General features: G+C 45.2%; 1 protein-coding gene across 2 annotated transcripts in view; it reads left to right on the plus strand.

The window, feature by feature from the left end:
- The window catches only part of kcnh2b (potassium voltage-gated channel, subfamily H (eag-related), member 2b), a 299,962-nt gene that overhangs the window by 80,618 nt on the left and 212,897 nt on the right, over nucleotides 1–6,447 (plus strand). The gene's annotated exons all lie outside the window — the stretch shown is intronic.

Raw genomic sequence — 6,447 nt, forward strand, 5'->3', positions numbered from 1 at the left:
GAAGGTTTGCAAATAATAGTCCTCTACGTTATGAATACAGACGGTCAGAGCATTGCAATCAGTGTGAGTCAGTCTGAGCTGGTGAGTGCAAGTGTGATGCATCTTTTGGCAATGGTGGATTCGACTCAGGTGGGAACCAATTGGTTGTATTCTTGGTTTATCCCAAGTGATCACCATATTATTATCAGATGGCATGTTATTGCCATTTTGCCCATGTCTTGGTGCACCAAAGTCACGCTGAATGTGCCAGGTGTAACTGATGACAGTGAGATTGTCAGTTCAGTGCACACAGTAATTGTAGTTGTGCTGCAGTCTCCAGCCACTGTTTGTCCTAATGCAACTGCAGCAATATGCAGTTCTAATCCTTTTGTGGCCACTAAATATTAAAGTTTAACATTTATATTATGCATCACAATAACTCTCTGAAAGAGCCCAAAGGTCGTTATAGAAGAATGAATAAGTAAAAAGCTTTTTTAACCTTACTTTTGAGGCAAAATGTCCAAACAAGCCCAGAGATGAGACTTGCTTTGAGGACTTTGGCATCATCTGTGTGTGTAATTCAATTCAATTCAATTCAGTTTTATTTATATAGCGCCAAATCACAACAAAAGTCGCCTCAAGGCGCTTCATAGATACAGAGAAAAACCCAACAATCATATGACCCCCTATGAGCAGCACTTTGGCGACAGTGGGAAGGAAAAACTCCCTTTTAACAGGAAGAAACCTCCAGCAGAACCAGGCTCAGGGAGGGGCGGGGCCATCTGCTGTGATTGGTTGGGGTGAGAGAAGGAAGACAGGATAAAGACATGCTGTGGAAGAGAGACAGAGGTTAATAACAGATATGATTCAATACAGAGAGGTCTGTTAATACATAGTGAGTGAGAAAGGTGACTGGAAAGGAAAAACTCAATGCATCATGGGTAAGAGAAAATCCAGGCTTTGTCATAAATGTCCTGATGCAAAATGCTTTAAACTTCAAAGGTGGGCAAAAGCAGACGGACTTCACATGAAACTCTAAACAGCAGCGTGTAGTTTTAGTCCAGAGCGTACTTGCTTTGCACCGCTGTTGCCACGGCTCCTCATCTGACTCTCTGTTAAAGTGAAAGTTGCTAAGCAACATGTGCTGCGTGGATCAGGCCGTTCAGCCGCAGAGTTTGGGATATAAGAAACAATATTAAGTTTCAAAGAGGAAAATATACACCTTAAAGTTTCCAGGCATTGTCGCATCATCCATCTCAGATCTCTCCGCTGCTTCTTCATCTCCTCCTACATCATAATATCACCTCATCATCAGTTCCCCTCCTCTGCTTCTCCTTCACCCTCCGTCTCTGTCCCAGAGGGGGCTGTGTCAGAGTGAGACAGATGAGCAGGTAGACACTAGCAAACATGTAACTGCAGCTTGTGTTATTTAAGGTTTGTGGGTTTGCTTTCATGTGCCATGTGCAACAAGGTCCGTGGCAGCGTGGCACCGATTATACGATGCTGATGGCTCAGATGCATCCCTGGCTGAGGACCTTGCTAATGGACCTCAGCTCCACTGAGCCTCTAAGCTGTCCTCATGAATTCACCCCAGTAACAGGACACCCGTCAGGGGCTTGTGCCTGCGCATCATTCCATCACCCAAGGGCAGGCGGTGATGGTGGGCCTCCGGCAGTATGCTTGGCAGCTTGGCAAATGGCAGCTTGGCACATGATCAAAGTGCTCAGAGGGGGACTCGGGGGATAGAGAGAAAAGTGCTGAAGGTCAAAGGTAAACAGCTGGCTCAGAACAGCTGACTGTGGTCAAAACAAGGGTGTGGGGGCAACTGGGCAAGAAACAGCAAACAGAAGAGCGCTGCTGGTCACATGTTTGATTATTTCAAGCTAAGTTCTGTTCTGCTACAAACTGACACCAAACGTCATTTTTAAAATAATGTCAGCAAGAAGTGACTTTGACCTCTGCCAGGATCCCAGCATGCTTTGCTCTCAGTACCTGTCAGATATGTCAGTACCTGAGGCTGTCTCAGCACGGACATATTTAAAAACTGAAAGTCATGTTAGCCAGAATGATCATGTGACACTTTTGTGTTATCTGCTTTAAAAAACTGGAAATAAAGAAGAGTAGTTGGGCAGTGTTTGCATTAGTAATGATATAAATATGATATATAAATATTGTAGCACCCTCAGAGCTGTTCCTGGCAAAGATCTTAGGAGCACTTGGCTTTCTTACTTAGTGTTGTGACTCTAATTACAGCAAAGACGGCCTCGCAGATTTGAACGGAACTGAATTCAAATGTCTGAAGCAGATGTTCAGGCAGGAGGTGGCAAAGTTCACCACCTTGCAGCTGCAGCTGCGCTGAGTTCGTTGGATGCAGCCCTTCAGGCTGTAATAAATCAGTGCTGTCCTTCTCTAGCCTCTGATGAATGAATGGTTGCCACTTTGCACACTGTGGTCGGCAAAATGACTGTTACCGCTGCCTCGTGGTAGCAGATGTGTCTTTGCAGCAGTTGGCAAATGTTGGCGACACGTGTCCGGGGGTGTTGTCGTGGAAACGGCGTCAGCCTCAAATACAGGAGCGACTCTAAAATCCCACGAAGCCTTCACACGCCACACACACGGTTGCATTCATGAGCGTGCACACACAAGCTGGGAGGCTCTGGCCAGCAGACGCTCGCTGCTATCATCCAGGCTCAGATCTTCCACCTGTCACAGTCAGTAGCTGAACATTATTGGCATTAGCTACCCTCCCTGCTTTCCCCTTGACATCACAAACTGCCAAAAATCGTATTTTCTATTGTGAGCAGAGAAGCTGCTTTTAAAGCTCATTTCAAACACCGGGAAACTGAATCTGGTATTAATTTTAAACCTGTTTGAATCACGCTGTGGTCCTGAAGCTGGGGAAATACCTCCACGCCATCATCACTGCGTGCTGCAGCGTAACAAAATGTCCAAATTAGAACCTCCTTCAGACGTGAGGGTTTAGCTGGGAACTAAAAATATCCCCAAAACAATATCAAGCGCTAATAAAACATAGCAGACATAAAATGACAGGAAGCCTTTAATTCTTGAAGCAGAGTGAGAAATCGCTTCTCTGAGTAAAAATCCACTATATAGATTTAGTACCTCCACACTTTGTCCAGTGCTAATGAATTCCCTGAAAGATGATTTAGACTGTGTGAGTTCAAAATACTCTGTCGAGGCCAAAGAAACTCATGAAAACCCTCATTCCTTTATAGGGATGGGTACCGGTATCCGGTGCCATGATGGCACCGGTTCTGACATAAACGGTAGTAACCACACAGAAAAGCAGCACACATTTCGGTGCTTTATTTTCCTGAGCTGTGATACACTTTAGATTCTAGCCAATCATTTTACCTTTCCAAGGATAGTAGGCGGGTCCAGGTACGTACGTTCTTTTAGAGCAGAGCTACAGATTAAAAAGTCAAAAGTCTGGCTGTACTTCACAGCAAAAGATGCAAACTCAGCAGCTGCAACAAGTGCTTTAAGCTGATACTGTGATGCTGTCAAAGGAGGTAACACCTCAAATCTGATGAAACACCTGGCGACGTATAGTGTTTTTTCTTTAAAGCCGAGAAATGCGCCGTATTTGATAGCTTGCTGCGAGACCTCACACCGAGCACATCTACTGCAGGTGTGGTGCCTGTTATCGACCCGGAGTTATCAACATCCCCCAAAAACCCGAAGAGGAGAGTCCTGGCCCCTAGCCCTGCCAGTGTGGCAGAAATGATGAGGATGATGATGCAGCAGCAGCCGTTCTTCTCTGCGTGAGTAGCTTAATGTTGTTCGTGTGTAATTTACGTTGAGTAGGCTAACCACGTTATTACATTAATGCATGTAAGGTGAACTAGCAAACACCATCATAGCTACATGCAGCTGTCTTCTTGTTTGATGGCAGATACTCCCTTCACCCTGGACAAAAAGGCTAAAATGACCAAAGAAAAAGTGGGAAACAGTTAAACATGAGAGGTTTTTGGACAAAGTGTGTGTTCTCCATTCTTTAAGCACCAGTTTGAGCACCGTTTAAGCACCGGCACCGTTTCAAAAGTGCAGCCTTCACTTATAGGCTCTGGATGGTATCAAACATTCCTTGATCTCCTGATGTAATTGAACCGAGGGCTCTTCAGGCCAAATATTCTTGGGCAAGATATTAACCCCAAATTGCTCATCCATTGGAGTATGAATGTGTGTGAATGTTACTTAGAAAGCACTTAGAACAATGTGCTTGTGTGAATGCACAAGTTGTGTAAAGCACTTTGAGTGCTCAGAAGAGTAGAAAAGCGCTACATAAGAACGATTCATCCAAACAGAATAAGACTTGAATAATGACTGTGTGTGCGAGCAGACACCTGGATGGTAATACACTCACACACTTCATATAATATGTGGCGTTCTGGGGTCTTCTTGAGTGTTTTTAATAGCATATTGTACACCACTCACACGCTCAACTGCACACTCGCACACTCGCTCCCCATCGGCTAAAGCCCCGCCTTCACATCACGGCTCTCAGTCGTTCATTCATCCTCCTCACTTGGTCTCCTTTTCTTCCCCTAACCTTGCGCTCCCAGCTGTCTTCTTTCTGTCTCCATCATTACACTCCTCCCTAGCTGCAGAGTGATGATGGCATACTTGGTTCCTGTGATCTCCCCCTCCTCTCCACCAGTAGAAGATGAAAAACAATGATGTGAAGCGGATCTGCTAAGTATTTCAGCTTCGTCCCATTTCGACATTTTACAGCTTGAAATTCGTCTCATCTGATACCATGGAGATGCTTTTTCAGCAAATCAGAAAGCAAGGTGTCTGTGTGATCCACACACCCGTCTCTGCACACATCATTTCTTCCATCTCATTTCTTTCAGCCATCCATGTCTGCACATGTCAATAAATATGCAGTTGTGTTGTTATTGTCAGCTTGGAGCTGCAGCAGGGAAGCTATGAAGCTGTTTGCAGTGTTGATATGTTCCACACTATCAACACGGTAGATGTACTTCCCAATGAGATAGAGATTATTATTGTCCATGGATGCTTACTTCATCCTCAGAGATGAAGAAAAGGGAAGCAAGGACAGAAGAGAAAACTAGGACATAACTAGATTGTTTTTGTTTTCATGCACATGATCAACTTGTATGGATAATTCAGTGTAAAGTTTCTGAGACAGTAAATGAAAAGATCGTTGTTTTGTGGTATTCAAAGGTATGTCTGAGTGTCTTTGAGCATATGTAGTGTCAACAGGAACCAAGGAGGACGGCACCGGCACCATCACAGGGTTTGAAAGGTTCTGCTAAATGCTGGCCAGGCGTCCTGCACGTCCACACATGAAATCCTGCAACACAAGACACAAACAGCACCACTGCCTGGGGCCATAACACTCGAGCTTCTCCTCCATGTGCTTGGTAACCAGAGTGATTCATCTTGGAACGTATGATGAGCTTCCCTAAAGATAAAGGTGCAGATGGGAGTGTATGGAGGCTACGAAGCCTTTAGAGAAAGTCTTTGCACTTGTAGAGGGCACGCAGGGAGAGAGATTCCTGCTGGTATTGACTTCCAGCCTCACACTGAGGAGGATGAATGATCAGTGTCCTGACCACATGAGCAGGGAGAGAGAGGAAGACAAGCTGCTGACACGAATGACTGATGGAGAAAAGGAGGACGGTGACTTGCAGTGCTGCATGGGAGCTGTTCTTCTTGTGGCATCTCATGGACTCAAAGCCATGCACGTAATCAGCCTTCAGCATCTTATAACAGATGGATGACATATTGCAGTTTAACATGCAACAGGCAGAACAAACACATTTCAGTAGCTGGGCCCACGTCCTCATTTGAGGTTTGACAGCGTTTTAGTGGGTAAAGGTGATGCTTGGACATGAATTGAGCTGCGGTTTGGGAAGGCCTCGAAAGGGACTGGAGACGGCTACTGTCTGTGGCACATCCCCGTGTACTAAAGCTAGAACTGAGAACAAGGAGGGAGGGTGGGGCACGTAAACGAGAATGAACAGTTTGCAGAACTGGGGGAACCTATATAGATGACAACCAGAAGGAGAGTGTTTGGAGTAGAGAAGGACCGATCCGATATTACGTATCGGTATCGGTCCGATACTGACCTAAATTACTGGATTGGATATCGGAGAGAAATAAAAAATGTAATCCGATCCATTAAATATCAAAAAAGCACCTCACAAAAATTGCTACACGGCGTAACTCGCCTCATAACGTAGCACGTTGGAGCAGTGTGGTCACGTGATAGAGCGGCTGTGGCTGCCAGACCTGTCGGAGAGAAGTAAAGCAAGTGTGTAAGTTCATCTCTGAATGTTTGTTAAGCTTAACAACCGATATATAGAGCGACTGCCTCTTCTTGCTGCTACTTCAATCATGAAACTGATCAATGATCAGCTGATCGGCTTTTCTGTCGCGACTCCGTCTCTCTTCTTAGTTTTTGGCCCACTTCTCACC

Source organism: Neolamprologus multifasciatus, chromosome 9 (genome assembly GCF_963576455.1).
Source record: "Neolamprologus multifasciatus chromosome 9, fNeoMul1.2, whole genome shotgun sequence".
Taxonomy (NCBI): Eukaryota; Metazoa; Chordata; class Actinopteri; order Cichliformes; family Cichlidae; genus Neolamprologus; species Neolamprologus multifasciatus.